Source organism: Bos javanicus, chromosome 8, assembly GCF_032452875.1.
Source record: "Bos javanicus breed banteng chromosome 8, ARS-OSU_banteng_1.0, whole genome shotgun sequence".
Classification (NCBI taxonomy): Eukaryota; Metazoa; Chordata; class Mammalia; order Artiodactyla; family Bovidae; genus Bos; species Bos javanicus.
This window is the reverse complement of record NC_083875.1, coordinates 80,849,687-80,869,720: the sequence shown is the minus strand read 5'-3', so window position 1 is coordinate 80,869,720 and position 20,034 is coordinate 80,849,687. Positions and strand designations below refer to the sequence as shown.

At 39.9% G+C, this 20,034-nt stretch overlaps 1 long non-coding RNA gene across 1 annotated transcript in view; it reads right to left on the bottom strand.

Moving 5' to 3' along the window:
- Positions 1–3,960: 3,960 nt before the first annotated feature.
- Positions 3,961–20,034, bottom strand: part of LOC133252994 (uncharacterized) — a 57,062-nt gene continuing 40,988 nt past the window's right edge. The window contains exons 3-5 of the long non-coding RNA XR_009738143.1: positions 9,772–9,857; positions 8,366–8,621; positions 3,961–5,247 (exon numbers count right to left, since the gene is read on the bottom strand). This is a non-coding gene — a long non-coding RNA (uncharacterized LOC133252994). The remainder of the gene's footprint in view (positions 5,248–8,365; positions 8,622–9,771; positions 9,858–20,034) is intronic.

Genomic DNA, 20,034 nt, shown 5'->3' with positions numbered 1-20,034 from the left:
ACCCACTCCAGTATTCTGACCTGGAGAATTCCACAGCAGATGACAAGGTTGAACATTGACATCTTTGGATCAATGAACTGAAATGGACAGGAATGGACAAATTTAATTCAAATGACCATTATATCTACTACTGTGGTCAAGAATCTCTTAGAAGAAATGGAGTAGCCCTCATAGTCAACAAAAGACTACAACAAATGCAGTACTTGGGTGCAGTCTCACAAACGACAGAATGATCTCAGCTTGTTTCCAAGGCAAACCATTTGACATCACAGTAATCCAAGTCTATGCCCCAACCACTAATGCTGAAGAAGCTGAAGATGATCGACTCTATGAAAGCCTACAACAACTTCTAGAACTAACACCAAAAAAAAATGTCCCTTTCATCATGCATGTGTGCATGCTAAGTAGCTTTTTTCATGTCCTACTCTTTGTGACCCTATGACTGTAGCCCACCAGGCTTCTCTGTCCATGGGGTTCTCTAGGCAAGCATACTGGAATGGATTGCCATGCCCTCCCTCAGGGAATCTTCCTGACTCAGGAATCAAACCCCTGTCTCCTGCGGCCCCTGCATCGCAGGCAGATTCTTTACCTCTGAGCCAACAGGGAAGCCCCACTTTCATCATAGAAGATTGGAATGAAAAAGTAGGAAGTCAAGGGATACCTGGAGTAACAGACAAGTTTGGCCTTGGAGTAAAAAATGAAGCACACCAAAGGCTAACAGAGTTTCATTAAGAGACACACTGGTCATAGCAAACAATCTTTTACAACAAACCAAGAGACAACTCTCATATTGACATCATCAGACGGTCAATATCAAAATCAGATTGATTACATCCTCTGTAGCCAAAGATGGAGAAGCTCTATATAGTCAACAAAAGCAAGACCTGAAGCTGATTGTGTCTCAGATCATGAACTCCTTATTGCAAAATTCAGGCTTAAATTGAAGAAAGTAGGGAAAACCACTAGGTGATTCAGGTATGAATCAGGTATAAATCAAATCCCTTACAATTATACAGTGGAAGTGACAAGTAGATGCAAGAGATTAGATCTGATAGACAGAGTGCCTGAAAAACTATGGACAGAGGTTCACATCATTCTACAGAAGGCAATGATCAAAGCCATCCCCAAGGGGGGGAAAAATGCAACAAGGCAAAATGGTTGTCTGAGGAAGGAAAAAAACAGAAGTGAAAGGCAAAGGAGAAAGGGAAAGATATACCCATCTGAATGCAGAGTTCCAAAGAATAGCAAGTAGAGATAAGAAAGCCTCCCTAAGTGAACAATGCAAAGAAATAGAGGAAAACAATAGAATGGGAAACACTATAGATCTCTTCAAGAAAATTGGAGATACCAAGGGAACTTTGCACGCAAAGATGGGCACGATACAGGATAGAAATGGCAAGGACCTAACAGAAGCAGAAGAGATTAAACAGAGGTGGCAAGAATACATAGAAGAACTGTATAAGAAAGATCCTAATGACCCAGATAACCATGGTGATGGTGTGGTCACTCACCTAGAGCCAGATATCCTGGAGTGTGAAGTCAAGTGGACCTTAGGAAACATTACAACAAATAAAGCTAATGGAAGTGATGGAATTCTAGCCGAGCTAATTTCAAATCCTAAAAGATGACACTGTTAAAGTGCTGCACTCAATATGCCAACAAATTTGGAAAACTGCAGTGGCCACAGGACTGGAAAAAGTCAGCTTTCATTCCAATCTCAAAGGTCAGCTTTCATTTCAATGCCATTCTTTGAGAATGGTCAAACTACCATACAGTTGCACTTATTTCACATGCTAACAAGTTTATGCTCAAAATCCTTCAAGCAGTACATGAACCAAGGACTTCCAGATGTACAAGCTGGGTTGCAAAGAGGCAGAGGAACTAGAGATAAAATTGCCAAACCTCACTGGATCATGGAGAAAGTAAGGAAGTTCCAGAAAAATATCTACCTCTGCTTCATTGACTACACTAAAGCCTTTGACTGTATAGATCACAACAAACTGTGGAAAATTCTTAAAGAGATGGGAATACCAGACCACCTTACCTATCTCCTGAGAATATGCAGGATGAAGAAGCATGCAGATCAAGAAGCAACCGTTAGAACCTCACATGAAACAATGGACTGTTTCAAAATGGGAATGGAGTACAACAAGGCTGTACATTGTCACCCTGTTTATTTCGCTTACGGGCAGAATACATTATGCAAAATGCCAGGCTTGATGAATCGCAAGCTGGAATCAAGACTTCCAGAAGAAATATCAACAACCTCAGATAAGTAGATGGTACCACTCTAATGGTAGAAAATGAAGAAGAACTGAAGAACTTCTTGATGAGAGTGAAAGAGGAGACCGAAAAAGCTGGCTTGAAACTCAACATTTAATAAACTAAGACTCATGGCATCTGGTCCCATCACTTTATGGCAAATAGAAGGGGAAAAAGTGGAAGCAGTCACAGATTTTTTTTGAAAATCACTGTGGAAGGTGAGTGCAGCCATGAAATTAAAAGACGCTTCCTTCTTGGAAGGAAAGCTATGACAAGCATAGACCGTATTGAAAAACAGAAATATCACTTTGCTGACAAAGGTCCATATAATCAAAGCTATGGTTTTTCTAGTAGTTGTATATGGATGTGAGAGTTGGACCATGAAGAAGGCTGACTGCCAAAGAATTGATGCTTTTGAACTGTGGTGCTGAAGAAGACACTTGAGAGTCCCTTGGAATGCAAGGAGATCAAACCAGTCAGTCCTAAAGGAAATAAACCCTGAATATTCTTTGGAAGGACTGGTGCTGAAGCTGATGTTCCAATACTCTGGCCACCTGATGTGAAGAGCAGATTCGTTGGAAAAGATCCTGATCCTGGGAAAGACTGAAAGCAAAAGAAGGGGCCAGCAGAGGATGAGATAGTTAGATGGCATCACTGAGTCAAAGGACATGAATTTGAGCAAATTCCAGGAGATAGTGGAGGACGGAGGAGACTGGCATGCTATAGTCCATAAGATCACAAAGTCAGACATGACTTAGTGCTGTAACAACAAAAATAACAAATGAAGTTTACAAGACACTGGTCCCTGTCTTCCAGAAGTTTACCATTGAGTCTCTGAAACAGAAACACAGATTCACTGGAAGGCAGCCCCATTTTTCACATTGCTGAGCCGGTGAGTCCTTGGACAACCTGGTTTGTCTCCTGTCTTCCCCTCACACCTGCCTCCCATCCATTAGCAAGCCCTGTTAGCTCCACCTGGATAATTGGGTCAGTCTGACCATTTCCCGTTGCTTCCTCTGCCACCAATCTGCTCTAAGCAGCTCCATCATAAGCACTCTGATTGCTTCTTATCTAGTATCCCTTCTCCTAAGCTTGCCCACTTCAATCCAGTCTCAATATTGCAGCCAGGGTGATCCCTGGAAGTCAGGTCAAGTCCTCCTCTAAAATTCTGCAATGGCTCCCCTTTGAAAGGAAAAGTCAAGCTCTCCGTGGTGGCCTAGGAGCCCCTACACAATCTCTAACCCCTCCCCCACGCTGTCTCTGAGGTCACCCTCCATACCAGCGCCCCTGCCCCCTCTCTCTCCAGTTGCACCTCTGTCCTGTGCCCAGCCCCTTCTCCCTTTCTCCTCCCCTTCTCAGGACTCTTGCACCATTTATTCTGCCTGCCTGGATCACTCCCTTCTTTTGACTAACCTGCTCCCCTTTGCAAGTCTTTACCTAAAAGTCACCCTCTTAATGAGATTGACCCGAATCCCCACTCCCCCTGCCCCATCTCAAATTGCTGTCTGTTTTCTCCCCATCTCCCCTGTGCTATTCTATTTTTTCCATAGAACCTATCATACCATATATTTTACTTATGTATTATGTTTATTCTACACTGACTAGCATTTAAGCTCCATAGTGACATTTTTGTTTGTTTTATTTTCTGATGTAATCCAGAAAGGTTAGAATGAATGAATGAATAAATGACTAAAATGGTCATTAACAAAGACTGTTTATTAAATCTTGAAACATAGATTAGTGTTTAAAAATTAACAAAATGGGGGTCTCATGTTTTCTTAAATAAATGTATATCAACAAGGTACAAGAGGACTTAATTTGGGGATCATTTCGGCCCTTTCAAGATGAATTCAGACAGTTCAAGGACAAATGTGTGCAATTTAAAGACTGAGCTCTTCAAAATAAAAGACAACACTCAACTTTCTGACCTTCTCCTGAACTTTGGCATTTGTTTATCCAAGCAATCAATCGGCTCTTAAGTATTTCGAGTTCCACTTCAGTAATTCATAAATGCTTTTGATTACTGTGGTGATTATTTAAGGACAAGAAAATAAAATGCCCAAAAAAAGAAAATTAAATAGGTATTAAGTACTTTTGAACAGTGGATTCACATGCTGTCAGATCTAATGCATGTCAAGTCATGCATTTTCCAGCTGTTTAAAGTCTCAGAGCAGAGCTAACTCTGTCCTGAAAACTGTGTTCTTACAAAGAAGATAATGAGCACCAATTGGGAATACTCAGGTTGGCTCCAAACTAGCTAATCTCAGAGCTGCTGCTCTAGGAAAGACTTTTTCCCATAATTACAGGAGATTGCAACCATGGAAAAATAAAAGGCAGGATAAATGGAGAAGTAGATATTCTGGAAATATAATCTTGGTTAAAGACAGAGAAACAACTGACACAGCAGGAAACAAAGTTATCATGTCTCGTCCACAAACAGTTCAGTCCTGCTAGTCTATTCTGTAAATATCTGAAAATGATAATAGCTCACATCTTTAATTTGAATTAAATTATCTTTTGTGATTTCTGACAACCTTGATTTGTTTGGAATTTTTGTACATAAGCACATACTTAAAGTATTTTACTGTGTTCAGGTTTTGGGTGCATATTTTAACATTATTTATTTTTAGTGGTTTTTAAAACACATGCTTATTGTAGAGAATTTTACAAAGAGTAAAAGGAGATCACCTGAAATTTCACCATACAGTTAAATTTTCCACCTTATTTCTCTTCAGTCTTTTTTCTGTGCCTGTGTAGTGACTCCAGCTATCCAATCAAACTGTTAAAAGGTTGTCTTTCTCCTCTTTCCAGAGAACTCCAAACCTTCTTGAGGTGACCAAGAGGTCAGGCCCCTTTCATTGTCCCTTGAGGGACAGAAAACCAGGAATTTAAACCATTGACTAAAAGGCTCCTTTTGGGGGACTGTTGCTTTTGTTGTAGCCAGATTCAGGAAGTCTGGAGCCAGGCCAGTGCAATGCAGAGACCCTGCAAGGAGAGAAGCGGGGGCCTCAATCAGGTAAGTGTGTCTGATGGTCTAGACCATCCACCACCAAAGGAAACATGAATCTCTCTACCATGGTCACTGCCATTCTGGTGGAAGCTTCTCTGGAGGAGAACTCAGAAGCAAAGGAAGCCTCCTCCATTGGTATTGCTCAGGCCATGCAATTGCAGTCTGGAGTCACCTAAAATCATGTCAACCTTTCTATTGACACCCACACCCACACCCCCACCCCAAGAGATACACTGTGTTTCTTTAGAGGCTCATTCATATGCAGCAGCATTTGGTCAGGAAGAGGCAAATATCAGCTACACAATGTGTCTCCTACTGGTCTGTCTCATCCAGGACTACAACTCTGCTACTGGGCTCAGTCTCAAACATCCAATCTAAAAACAGTCTTGTTAGCTCCAAGCAGTTTATCAGTGGAACTCTGCAGTGGGAGTAACAGAGGGCTGCCCCACCACATCCCTAAAAATCTGACCATGCAGTGAGATATTATAACACTGGAAATAAAGGAGGATGCCTTCCCCACTTGCCTTGTAAATATCATTGACTCCTGGTTTTCAGAGAACTATAGAGACAATTCATCTCTTCTGCTCTCTGTCTTTATTTATCTGAAATGATTCACCCCAAATTGCTGAAAGCCAGTTACTATAAATTGTTTTTCACTTTTTAAAAACAGTATCAAAGATCATGTTACAATTGAAGGCCATTTTTAAAAGAACCAAAAAAGCAGGTATGAGTGAATATCATTGTCAGCACCAATGGTTCGTTATCAAATACAGTTTAGCTGTGGGTTTTTCATGATGGTGTAGTGTCTCTACTCTGTGATAGTGCACTCTGAGCAGAAAACCATTTTGAAAATCAACAAATTATACTTACAAAAACTACTGAACAAAACACTTGAGTGTTTTGAAATATATATGAAATATATATATAAATATATATTTATATATATAGAGAGAGATTCATCTTAAAAACTACTTGCTAAAGAGTATACTTTCTACCTTTAAATAGGTTACAACTGAACATGGGCATTATTGACACACAAAAAAGAGAATATTTCTACAGAGAACATCTAAGCCATGCACACAAACAACCAATACCTATGAATAAATAATAAATACACAAGTAAAGTAGGAACACAGTTTATGTACAACATTTGATTTCATATCTGGAGGTTCAATAGAAGAAAAACAATAAGGAGGAAAAAAGCTTTTATTATTCAGGGAAATCATGGTGCTTCAAGAAACATGTGAAAGGAGGAGCGGAAGTGCTGGACAAAGCCTTGCTGGAATCAAATTCCTGACATGAGAGAGGGTGGGTGAAGACTTGGTCTTGTGAGCGAAAAACCACATGAAAGTATAATGCAAACACCAGATGGCCTGAGGTAGGGAGAGTGATTTCGTAGGTTCTAGGAAGAGAAAGGACATTTGCAGGACACTTACGGCCCATCATCTTTCTCGATTATTGAGGAAAACAAGAGCCAAGTCTCAATCTATATTTACTCTTTATAGAGATCCTTCAAGTTATACCGCCTCAGACTAATTCTCCCAGAAGGAATATATGCAAATTTGCTGTCCAATAAAGTTAACTGTATTTCTATCAGTGACTTCCTTGCTTTGAGAGGAATAATTATCCTGGGAGTTAGAGAGCACAGCACCGTGGTATGTGAGGCATTTGTAACTTTGCAGACAACTTGAGTTTTCACAATAGGGATAGACAGCATCAGGAGAGACCTTTTAAAATAGTTGGGAGCAAAGTTGGGAATTCCAAATCAGATTTTTCTACTCGAAATTTATGAATCTTTCTTCTCAGTGTTAATTGCTCTCTATATTTGGTCACCACTGAATATGTTCATCCCACTATCATAAAATGTTCTTGAAAATTATTCCTGGAGGCATCACTCCTCCTCCATGGCTCTACCCATTCCCTTTCCCTCTTCATGAGAATCCAACCAGCATGGTGACCTGCAATGAGGTTTATTGGTCCTCCAGAGGGCTCTGCAGGAAGGGCACAATTCCACTGATAACACACTTCTGGAACTTTTCCCAAAATGTCTCCACTATAGGCATCTGGAGCATATTGACTTTCTCTCTTCAAATGTTTAAGTTTTCTTCTGCTTGGTGGCTTCTTTCTCCTCCTCATTTCCTGTCTTAGGTCAAGATACATGAATTTTTCACTGGGAAAGCCATTTGGATCTCTGAGGCTTTAACTCCTAATTCATGTTGCCTTTTGGAGAAGGCAATGGCAACCCACTCCAGTACTCTTGCCTGGAAAATCCCACAGAGTCAGATACGACTGAAGCGACTTAGCAGCAGCAGTCCATTGCCTTTAGGTTTTCACCAGCTCATTTTACCCTTGTCTTAACTGTTGTCTTCTACAGTTTTGTGTCCGCCCAAGCTAGGAGTCTTCTGAAAGCCCCTCCTATGTGAATAGCTGTCTTGTTGTACCTCTTTGATATTCACTCCACAGATAGAGAATCAAATGGTAGGAACTTCTGACCAAGCAAAGAAGGGAATAGATTATATGGGAATTAATTATGTACTTATTTATTTTATTCTATAGAACATGCTTTCTGATATTAAGCCACTCTGCCCCATCATCCATGCAAAGAAAGGATCTTTCAAAGACACCGTAGGAAGGTTTTTAATCCTCAGTCCTGCTTTAGATATAAGAATATGACAGAGTGATCTGAGCAATCAGTTTCCAATATGATATGATCTGTGGGTTTGAAGAGGTCTTGTTTATCTATCCTAGTCCTTAGAGTAGTGTCAATAAAGATTTATCCTTTTGGATTAACTTTATCATGATAACATATTTGAAATCTAAAACTGGGTTTTGAATGACACACAGGGACAGAATAGATTATTTTCAAACAGATGAAATGCTCAAAGAAATGTATGTCCTTATTCTGTAAGTATGAACAAATTACTTGAAGTGGTATTCCTCAAAATGCTATTAGTCATTCTTACCTTTCTGTGAATTAATCTTGTTATGAAATTACTTTCCTGCTTTCAAATACTCACAATAAAGGGAAGAGCATTTTTTTTTTTTAATGAAGATAATCATGAAATACAGAGTTTTGTCCCCCAGTAGACTTACCTTGGCAGAGAATATAGTCACCTGGGTAGATAATGGTTAGGAAGTCAGGAGGCAGGCTCTACCAAAATAGGCAAACGATGCCTTCACACCTGCAGACAAAAACCTCCAAAGAGCAGGCAAACAGCTCCCCATGTTGTTTCTTCCCCAAGGAAGTGCTCAGGGTATAGCCTTGTATCCACTTCATCCATAGTCTTGGTCAAGAGCAACAACCTCTGAAGAGTGCTTCCTGTTTCAAGTGACTATTGCAGACAAAAAGCTGAAAACAAATATCATGGAAACAAATAAAAGGGGCCACTGACTCAGGGAGCCAGACACTAGCCAGCTCCCCCAGCAAACCAATGGTAGGTTAATAGACTTTTTAAAAATCACTTCTTTATGGGGTTTATTTAATAAAGATGAAAACACAGTACACTTATACAAGGCATTTTTTTCTTCAATTGTGTCTTTTACTGTGTTGCTTAAGTGGCAAACTCTTTTATACTCTTGCCAAAAAGAAAAGTAGGGGCAGGACTAACAAAGAATGTTGTATTTTGGATTCTCTTCTGGAGAATCCAAAATGAAAGAATTGGCAAAATGTTCTGAAATAATGGCAGATAGTTCTGCTGGCCCCATATTGGACTTCATCTTGAAAAGACTGTGTATTAAATTATACAAGGCTCTTAAAAATTCAAAGAACTCTTACTTTGACAAAGCATTTTTCTATCATCTGGTTAGAATTCTTGCCCAGTTAGCTCCGATCTGCTATTTCCTTCCCATGTGTTTTGCAAACTATGGGAAGAGGGGGTCATTTTTTTTTTTTTTTTTTTTGGCAGGAATCAGGAATGAGATGCAATTATGGGAGCCTGTGTACGGGATGGATGATATTGTTCCCCAAGCCAGCCAACATAGAAGACCACTTGTCTGTGCAGGGACTGCTGATTGAATTTGGCCTGATGTACCTAAAAAAGGCCTTATTGGCCAGCTCTCCTCCTCTGTTTATTTAGAAAGAAACCATTGTGTGATATGGTTGTTCTAACAAGGACTGCAGGGCGAGTACTGCTTTTGACATGATGAATCTTCAGTGTGCATGTGCGTATGCACGTGTGCGCATACACACACAGTCCCAGAGGCCCTCCTGCCCGGCATGTGTGGAAAAGCCTCAGATCGGAGCTTATATATCTGAAGTTCCAGCAGACAGACTTGCAGTCAGCCAGAGGATTTGCTATCCTCAGTCTTAACCAACAATGTTTTGGGGGGACAGTTTATATTCAGAAATCCTGTGTGTTGGAATGCTGGAATAACAGCAATTTTTGGTAATTTGCCTGGGTTTGCATTTGTGCTTTCTTTGGCCTAATCTGCTTAATTAAGACCTGAACTCTGGCTGGCCGCCAGCATTCACAGAGCATGTAGGCACCAGATTGACTTACCTCTATTTCTGTCGGCTGAAAAATGACATTCCTTCTGCTTTGTGAGCCTCTCGCCCTGGGGAAAGGCATATATTGAATTCGCTTGCCTGAAAACAAAACTTTAAGTAAATAAAGATACAAAGGGAATGCACCCATTTTCCCATTTATCCCTCACCCTCTAAAAATCAAGATGTGTTAATAGGACTCCATCTCAAAGGGAAACCAGTAGTGAGCACAAATTAGTTCTTACTGAACAGATGAGAGTTCACTTGGAAAGAAACATTCAGGCATATGTTGACATATCTGCAGAGCAGCCCCCATGTTCAAGCACTGATGGGAACTCTAGACAAAGGTCCCCCAATCTTGCTTAAGTCCAGAAAGGGACAGAGATGTGTTCATAGCAAGTTCTCACATGAGCCAGCATGGAAAAAAGTCTGTTTTGGAAATGTAAGCAATGTGCCCAGAAAGGGACTTTGTTTTGTTCTGGGAGGTGGGGTTCCTGTAGAGGCCTCATCTGAAATGAAACTCTTTCCCATCAGTAGCAGTCACATACATATGCCCTGACATGGAACAGCACAAAATGAAACACACTTTCCTTTCCAGTGAATTGGAACATCCGTATGTATATGTATGTCTATACATATGTTTATAGGTGTCTATCTGTGTGTGTGTTTGTGTATTAGTCACTCAGTCATGTCCAACTCTTTGTGACCCATTGGACTGTAGTCCACCAGGCTCCTCTGTCCATGGAATTCTCCAAAAAGAATCCTGGCATGGGTAGCCATTCCCTCCTCCAGGGGATCTTCCCAACCCAGGGATCGAAATCTGGTCTCTTGCACTGCAGGTGTATTCTTTACCATCTGAGCCACAGTGATAAATTAAGGAGAAGAAAAACAGTTGATAATTTTTGATGATATATATATTGCCATGGCTTCCCAGGTGGTGAAGTGGTAAAGAATCTGCCTGCCAATTCAGGAGACACAGAAGATGTTTGTTTGATTCTTAGGTTAAGAAGATGTCCTGGAGTGGGAAATGGCAACACACTTCAGTATTCTTGCCTGGAAAATTCCATGGACAGAAGAGCCTGGTGGGCTACAGTTCATGGGGTCACAAAGAGTCAGACATGACTGAGCTTGTATGCATGCACAAACGCTGCCTTAACTATTTTTCTATATTCTAAATTCAGTTCAGTGCAGTTCAGTCACTCAGTCATGTCTGACTCTGCAACCCCATGGACTGCAGTATGCCAAGCCTCCCTGTCCATCACCAACTCCCGGAGTTTACCCAAACTCAAGTCCATTGAGTCGGTGATGCCATCCAGCCATCTCATCCTCTGTCGTCCCCTTTTCCTCCCACCTTCTATCTTTCCCAGCATCGGGGTCCTTTCCAATGAGTCAGTTCTTTGCATCGGATGGCCAATGTATTGGAGTTTCAGCTTCAACATCAGTCGTTCCAATGAACACTCAGGACTGATCTCCTTTAGGATGGACAGGTTGGATCTCCTTGCAGTCCAAGGGATTGTCAAGAGTCTTCTCCCAACACCACAATTCAAAAGCATCAATTCTTCGGCACTCAGTTTTCTGTATAGTCCAACTCTCACAACCATACATGACTACTGAAAAAACCATATCCTTGAGTAGACGGACCTTTGCTGGCAAAGTAATGCCTCTGCTTTTTAATATGCTGTCTAGGTTGGTCATAACTTTCTTTCCAAGGAGTAAGTGTCTTTCAATTTCATGGCTAGAGTCACCATCTACAGTGATTTTGGAGCCCCCAAAAATAAAGTCTGACACTGTTTCCACTGTTTCCCCATCTATTTCCCATGAAGTGATGGGACTGGATGCCATGATCTTCCTTTTCTGAATGTTGAGCTTTAAGCCAACTTTTAATTTTCCTTTTTCACTTTCATCAAGAGGCTCTTTAGTGCTTCTTCACTTTCTGCTGTAAGAGTGATGTCATCTGCATATCTGAGGTTATTGATATTTCTCCGGGCAATCTTGATTCCAGCTTGTGCTTCATTCAGCCCAGTGTTTCTCATGATGTACTCTGCATTTAAGCTAAATAAGTAGGGTGACAATATACAGGCTTGACGTACTCCTTTTCTTATTTGGAACCAGTCTGTTGTTCCATGTCCAGTTCTAACTGTTGCTTTCTGATCTGCATACAAGTTTCTTAAGAGGCAGGTCAGGTGGTCTGGTATGCCTATCTCTTTCAGAATTTTCCACAGTTTATTGTGATCCATACAGTCAAAGGCTTTGGCATAGTCAATAAAGCAGAAATAGATGTATTTCTGGAATTCTTTTGCTTTTTTGATGATCCAGTGGATGTTGGAAATTTGATCTCTGGTTCCTCTACCTTTTCTAAATCCAGCTTGAACATCTGGAAGTTCATGGTTCACGTATTGCTGAAGCCTGGCTTGGAGAATTTTGAGCATTACTTACTCGCGTGTGAGATAGTGCAATTGTGTGGTAGTTTGAGCATTCTTTGGCATTGCCTTTATTTGGGATGGAAATGAAAACTGACCTTTTCCAGTTCTGGGGCCACTGCTGAGTTTTCCAAATTTGCTGGCATATTGAGTGCAGCACTTTCACAGCATCATCTTTCAGGATTTGAAATAGCTCAACTGGAATTCCATCACCTCCACTTGCTTTGTTCATAGTGATGCTTCCTAAGGCAAACTTGACTTCACATTCCAGGATGTCTGGCTCTAGGTGAGTGATCACACCATCATGATTATCTTGGTCGTCAGGATCTTTTTTGTACAGTTCTGTGTATTCTTGCCACCTCTTCTTAATATCTTCTGCTTCTGTTAGGTCCATACAATTTCTGTCCTTTATCGAGCCCATCTTTGCATGAAATGTTCCCTTGGTATCTCTAATCTTCTTGAAGAGATCAGTAGTCTTTCCCATTCTATTATTTTCCTCTATTTCTTTGCACTAATCACTGGGGAAGGCTTTCTTATCTCTCCTTGCTATTCTTTGGAACTCAGCATTTAACTGTACATATACTACATATATGGTGGTATTAGTGGTGCTAAGTCACTTCAGTCATGTCTGACTCTTTGCAAGCCTATGGTATGTAGCCTGCCAGGCTCCTCTATCCATGGGATTCTCCAGGCAAGAATACTAGAGTGGGTTGCCATGCCCTTTCCCCAGGGGATCTTCCCAGCCCAAGGATCGAATCTGCATCTCTTATGTCTCCTGTATTGGCAGGTTGATTCTTTATCATTGGTACCACCTGGGAAGTGGGATCCGGGCGGGCTATCATCCATGGGGTTGCAAACAGCTGGACATGACTAAGAAACTAAGCACACAAATATATATACATTATAAGTTTACACAAACATATATAAGCATATATATGCCATTATTGGCTAAGTTCCTATCTTTTTAGATATCTAAATCACCTGTTTTATTCAAGAATAATTGACAAACAATACTATGTTAGTTCCAGTGCATAATACAGTGATTCAGTATTTCTTTACATCACAAAGTGATCATACATGGCAGTTAACATGGCAAGCGGAGTGCAACCAATCATAATGGAGTCTAACTTTTCTTGTTCAAATCCTGGCTCTACCCCATCCACCATGCCTAATCATGAAGTTACTTAAAGTATTAATTTTTTCCTCTATAAAATAAGGATGATGACCATACCTGTGTCATGGGATTGTTACAAATCTTTAATGAGACAATATATACAAGACACATAGCATATTCTTCGGTACAAAGTGTCGTTCAATAATGTCATAGATTATGATATACAAATGAAATAAATACACACATCATGCAACTTAGACAATATAATTGGTTTCCTTATAATTAGTTTACTGTATTTCACTAACCTGTATAATAATTGAATTATTAAAATATTATAGAGAAAGCAATAGGCCAACACTTTCTTTTCTACTTGTATTGATTTTTCTTTCCAGATCTGCCATAATTCAAGTCATGTTCATGTAAATGCAAGTGGGTTTGTAAAGGTCAATAAAGGTGGTGATTCCCAGTTGTTATGGCTCATCAAGACAGACTTAACATCTATGAGAACTGTATTTTGAGAGTCCTGTTATCCATAGTGCCTCTGTGTGATGAATTGCCACAGATAGGTCCTCATAACTATCAAAGGCATTCATGTAAATGCAACAAAATCAGGTCATTGCTAGATATTTTGGTTTGTAACTCTTCCTCACAAGACTGTGACCTTTCTGAAGATGGCCATATTTATCACAGCCTCTCCCACAGCAAATGGCAGCACGTTTGGCTTATCCAGGACTGTTGCTGGGCTTCCCAGGTGGCACAGTGGTGAAGAATGTACCTGCCAATGCAGGAGATGCAAGAGACAGAGGTTCCATTCCTGGGTCAGGAAGATTCCCCGAAAGTAGGAAATAGCAACCCACTCCAGTATTCTTGCCTAGAAAATTCCATGGACAGAGGAGCCTGGCAGGTTACAGTTCATGGGGTTGCCAAGAATCAGACATGACTGAGCAACTGAGCACACACACAGGACTGTTGCCATGAATAGGGAAGGAACAAACACCTCCTTATTTTTTAATGGAGGGCATATGACATGTGACTTTATCTATTTGATTTAATGGCACAAAACTATGTGGCCTTTGCCTGATTACAAATCTTGAAAGACTATCTGTAACCAAAGAATCACATTCAAAACTTTAATCTGTGTAGGAAATGGAAGATACATGCAGTCTTTCTGTAAGAAAGTATGTTAGGTTCTGAGAACACAAATAGCAGCTACTCAATAATTATGTTAGGGAACAGTGTTAGTGCCACAGGGCTTAGGAATGTTATCTTATAGAAATTTGTGAGAAAAAATCCAGAACGTTAGAAAAAATAAAAAGCATAGACACTTAGGCCAGTGATGATAGGGATCATCTTCTTGAGAAGTATTCAAAAAGAAATTGAAGTATTCATTTAATAAGATTTCCATTCAATACTAGTTTTAAGATATTCCCCTCACATAATGAAGATTTTCTTGATCACCCTGGCCACTGATGAACCAATTCTCCACCTTCTAAATTTCTAGAGCAATGGCTGTTTGTGTGCACCTCCTGCCATAGGACATGGTAGAGTATAGAGATCATTATGTTTTCTGTGAAAATTCACCAGCTCCCAATCTTGATTCTAAGCTGAGTCCAGTCCTGAGCTCTATTCCCCTGTGACTGATCATGACTTAATTAACACAATTCCTTGCCAATTGAATACTTCATCCATAGTAGGATGCTTGCAGATTAGAGCACTTGATATGTGGAGTTTTCATGTTTCTTCACTTCTTCAGGAAACACTGAACTTTATTGCCAGGCAAGAAACTCCCTCAATGTAGGTGAGTCTACTTATGCTGTATGCCAGACAAGAGCCACTTGAGTTACTTGAGCTGAGTTACCAGCTGCCCGGGGGTTAATCTGAGTGGGAGTGTTTCCAATTTATGTCTGTGTAAAGATACTGGGCCAATCAGAAAGTAGATAATAAAAATAAGTGAAATTAGTAACATAAATATATAAATAAAATATTATGAATAAACAAATATACCATAAGGAGATTTCAGAAAGACAAATGTGGGTTATTTGAAAATACTAATAAAATTAACAATTAACAAACCTCTGGTAAGATTGAACAAAAAGTTTGTTTGTTTAAAAAAAAAAGATTTTTCATACTTCTATTCCCAGTCTAGATGGAGTATGAGGAACAGGATCTATAAAACCACCTGAAAAAACAAACAAACACAATAGAAAAAATATTTGAAACAATGGTTTTCAACACTTTGGACATCAGAGACAAAAGACAGTGATCCTTAAGAGACACAGAAAAAATAAGATAAGGCCTAGGATTGTTTCATATTTGTACCTTGCAAGAGATTCTAAGCCACAGCATGGGAATGGAGAGCACAGGCAGGTCCCCAAATCGAAGAACTGAAGATAAACATCTGGACAGGGTAAGGTGGCTGGAGTTCACAGGCGGCACACAAAGAGGGTAGCTGCATAGACAGAGAACTGCAGAGATCTCTAGAGGTTTTCCTTTATGTATTCAATATAGTGAGCAGTGCATATATGTGGGGAAACTACTCAAGTCTGGGGAAAGATCTCCTCCAAAGACTCAGATACAACAGTACCTGGCATGCACACAGACTGGCAGCAGTGTCTGTTACCACCAGGCAAACAATATAACTCATTTAGCATTGAACAGAATATTCAGAAATGGGGATTATTAGCACTAGACTAAATACTACCCTGGTCCCAATTGACAGATATTAAAAGCAATGTGCCTCCAAGTAACGCAACAGCATCCCGTAGAAAAAAATAAAGAATATTTAAAAGAATGCAAGAATATCCAGCATCTTTGGCATCCAATCAAAAACTACCAGGCATACAAAGAAGCAAGAAAATGCAAGCCATAATGATGAGAAAAAAATCAATCAAAAGATTATACATTGCAAAAGGAAAGAACAGTTGACTTGAGAACATAGCAAGAGACACCATCTAAAGTCAAATACAAAGGAAAAAGTTTCTCAAAACAAAAACAAGAAACAGAGCTTCATTAAGTTGTGAGACCACATCACGTGACCTAATATGCACAAAATTGAAGTCTCCAAAGGGAAGCGTGCTGGAGAAGATTCTTTAGAGTCCCTTGGACAGCAAGGAGATCAAATCAGTTAATCCTAAAGGAAATCAACCCTGAATATTCATTGCAAGGATTGATGATGAAGCTCCAGTACTTCGACCACCTGATGCAAACAGCCAACTCACTGGAAGAGACCCTAATGTTGGGAACGATTGAAGCCAAAAGGAGAAGGGGGAGGAGAGGATGAGCGGTTAGTTAGCATCACTGGGTCAATGGATATGAATCTGAGCAAACTCTGGGAGACAGTAGAGGACAAAGGAGACTGGTGTGCTGCAATCCATGGGGTCACAAAAAGCTGGACACGACTTGGTGACAGAACAACAACAGAGACCCTAGCCAACCACATGTTGACTTAAGTGGACCATCAGGAGTAAGAGATTCACAGCTAAAAAAGTAGAGAATATGTGAATCACACCCAAACTTCACCCAGTGCCTGGCACAAAGTATATGTTAGTTCCTGGCATTATTATTACTCTTATTCCCAGCCATCCTAAATCTTAGTAGCAATTCTCCCAAAAACTTCTTCCAGCTGTACACTCTGCTTCATCTCTGTAGATGGGACCAGTGTTCTCTCTGTGAAGGAATTGTCACCAGGTCATCACCAGGACCTTTAGAATGTCTTTGAATGGTATCTGAATTGGGCTCAGTTCGTGGTTTCACCACACAGTAAACATGTCACCTTGGACAAATTACTTAAATTCTCTGGCTTCAGTTTCTTTATCTGTAAAATAAAAATGGTATTTATCTCAGGGTTGTAATGAGGATTAAATTAGTTAGTATGTGTAAAATGCTTAGTACAGTGCTTACCACATGGTAAAGTATAAATTTTAGTTATCATTACCATCAACAATTTAAGATTATTCTATTAACATCCAAAATTTTAATATTGCTTCTTGTCGTTGTAGAGACTGCCTCCCTTTGAACTGAAGAATTATATGATACAGTTATTTCTTATCTATTATATAACTGGATTTTTAAAATCCAAAGATATAACCTAGTATAGTTGATTTAAGTTTTATTTTCATGTGATTTACTTTTCTCGCTGCCCCCTTCATTTCTTATTTTTCTATTATTGTTCACTACAAGTATGATAAAAATTAACCACATCTGTTATTTATCTTTTCATCCTGGGGCAAGGCAAATGTGTATAGTTCCCTCAGCATAACAGGAACCATATGGAGCCCATGGAATTATATGTATTATCAGTTTACAAATTCAAACTTTTCCAAAGATTGTCCACTAGCAGCACAGGGTTCTTGGGTGCAAGAGTTTGCACTGTGATGTTTATACTCTGCAAACATGTTGGTATAAAACATGCTTGCAGCTGGCGCCTCATCAGAGTGATGGGGCTTAAAAGTGGTTTCCAGTGGTTCTCAGACTCTGCTGTGCATTAGAATTGCTTCAGGGGCTTTAAAATTCCCTGTTCTCAGGCCACACCTCATACCAGTTAAATTAAAATACGTTGGGTAGAATAGATTGGCAGTGGCATCAGTATTTTTTTTAATTTTCAAGGTGATTCCAATGTGCAAGCAATTTTGAGAAGCAGCAAGAGCTTTAAAAAAAAAAAAAAACACTAAATTATTTGGTCACTATACGGGGAAAAACCAAAACACACTTTTGCTTGATGCCAGTTGTTGCCATCCTCCTTAGGTGATGCACATGTCAGGGTAAAAATTTCACGTCAAATCCCAATTAGTATCCCTGAAGTGCAGCAGCTCATGAATATCCTTCTCAGAAACAGCAAGCACTGACTGACTAGGCCCAGAGGATACAATCTTGCTCTATTAAAAATAAGAGAGAAAGAGAGAGACTAAGAGAAGAAACTTAATCCATTTGTCCAATTTTCAAGTCAATTGCTCTTCACTCAACAAGTTACATCCGGGGCTTAACACAAGCTCTGTGTCTGTTATGCTTAATCACATACAGTTGGCCTTTAGACGGAGATCAGAAGGTGACATACAAGGTACGTTCCAGGCACCAGCTGGCTCCAATTCAGTGTCCTGGAAAGAGCTATGCTGAACAGTGGGTCACTTTTCAGAGGATGGCCCACTGGACGCCTCTTAGAAGACAATCTGCTTTGATCTCGAAGGGCATGTTCACTCTCATGAAAATCTCTGGGTCCCACAGCTCTCTACAATGGGCTCAGTGTCTACAGAATCCTTTCCCAAGTTGTCTTCTTGCTGCAGAGAAACAATGAGGCACTTGAATTTTCTGTAAAAAGCTGTGCTGCCATCAAGAACTGGATCCCTCATCTTCATTTTTTTTTGATAGAAATAAAATTTCAAACAATAACTCTCCTTTGATATATAAAGTTGTCTTGCTCTGTAGAACTGACCTCTGATTGGTTTGGGTTAGAGATTTTAGTGATTATAGATTATCTGTAAAATGAGAGACTAGGCACTGAAATGATATAATCTCTGAGACTACTTCTGGTTCTTAAGTTTAAGGTTATCTGATTCTGACCATCTAGAGGTAGCTTCGTATAGTTAACATTAGACAAAGGTTAAAGTACCAATTTTCCTATTTATTTTAGGAAAATTACTTACTCTTTCTGGACCTAAACTTTTGCACTTCTGAAAGGTGTTTTTCATTATACTTGCCCACTCCCCCCGGATCTAGAGAGACAGATGGCTAAATGCATGTATTCTAGAATCAAACTGCATACTCTGTACCCTAGCCAAGCAGACTCAGCTATGTCATTTTGAATAAGTTATTTAACAACCCCATACTTTACTTCCTTTCCTTATAAAATTGGAATGTTTACAATTAATATTTCATTCAGGTATGACCTAAATCAAATCCCTTATGATTATACAGTGGAAGTGAGAAATAGATTTAAGGGACTAGATCTGACAGATAGAGTGCCTGATGAACTATGGACGGAGGTTCGTGACATTGTACAGAAGACAGGGATCAAGACCATCCCCGTGGAAAAGAAATGCGAAAAAGCAAAATGGCTGTCTGAGGAGGCCTTACAAATAGCCGTGAAAAGAAGAGAAGCGAAAAGCAAAGGAGAAAAGGAAAGATATAAGCATCTGAATGCAGAGTTCCAAAGAACAGCAAGAAGAGATAAGAAAGCCTTCCTCAGCAATCAATGCAAAGAAATAGAGGAAAACAACAGAATGGGAAAGACTAGAGATTTCTCCCAGAAAATTAGAGATACCAAGGGAACATTTCATGCAAAGATGGGCTCAATAAAAGACAGAAATGGTATGGACCTAACAGAAGCAGAAGATATTAAGAAGAGGTGGCAAGAATACACAGAAGAACTGTATAAAAAAGATCTTCATGACCAAGATAATCACAATGGTGTGATCACTCACCTAAAGCCAGACATCCTGGAATGTGAAGTCAAGTGGGCCTTAGAAAGCATCACTACGAACAAAACTAGTGGAGGTGATGGAATTCCAGTTGAGCTATTTCAAATCCTGAAAGATGATGCTGTGAAAGTGCTGCACTCAATATGCCAGCAAATTTGGAAAATTCAGCAGTGGCCCCAGGACTGGAAAAGGTCAGTTTTCATTACAATCCCAAAGAAAGGCAATGCCAAAGGATACTCAAACTACTGCACAATTGCACTCATCTCACACGCTAGTAAAATAATGCTCAAAATTCTCCAAGCCAGGCTTCAGCAATATGTGAACTGTGAACT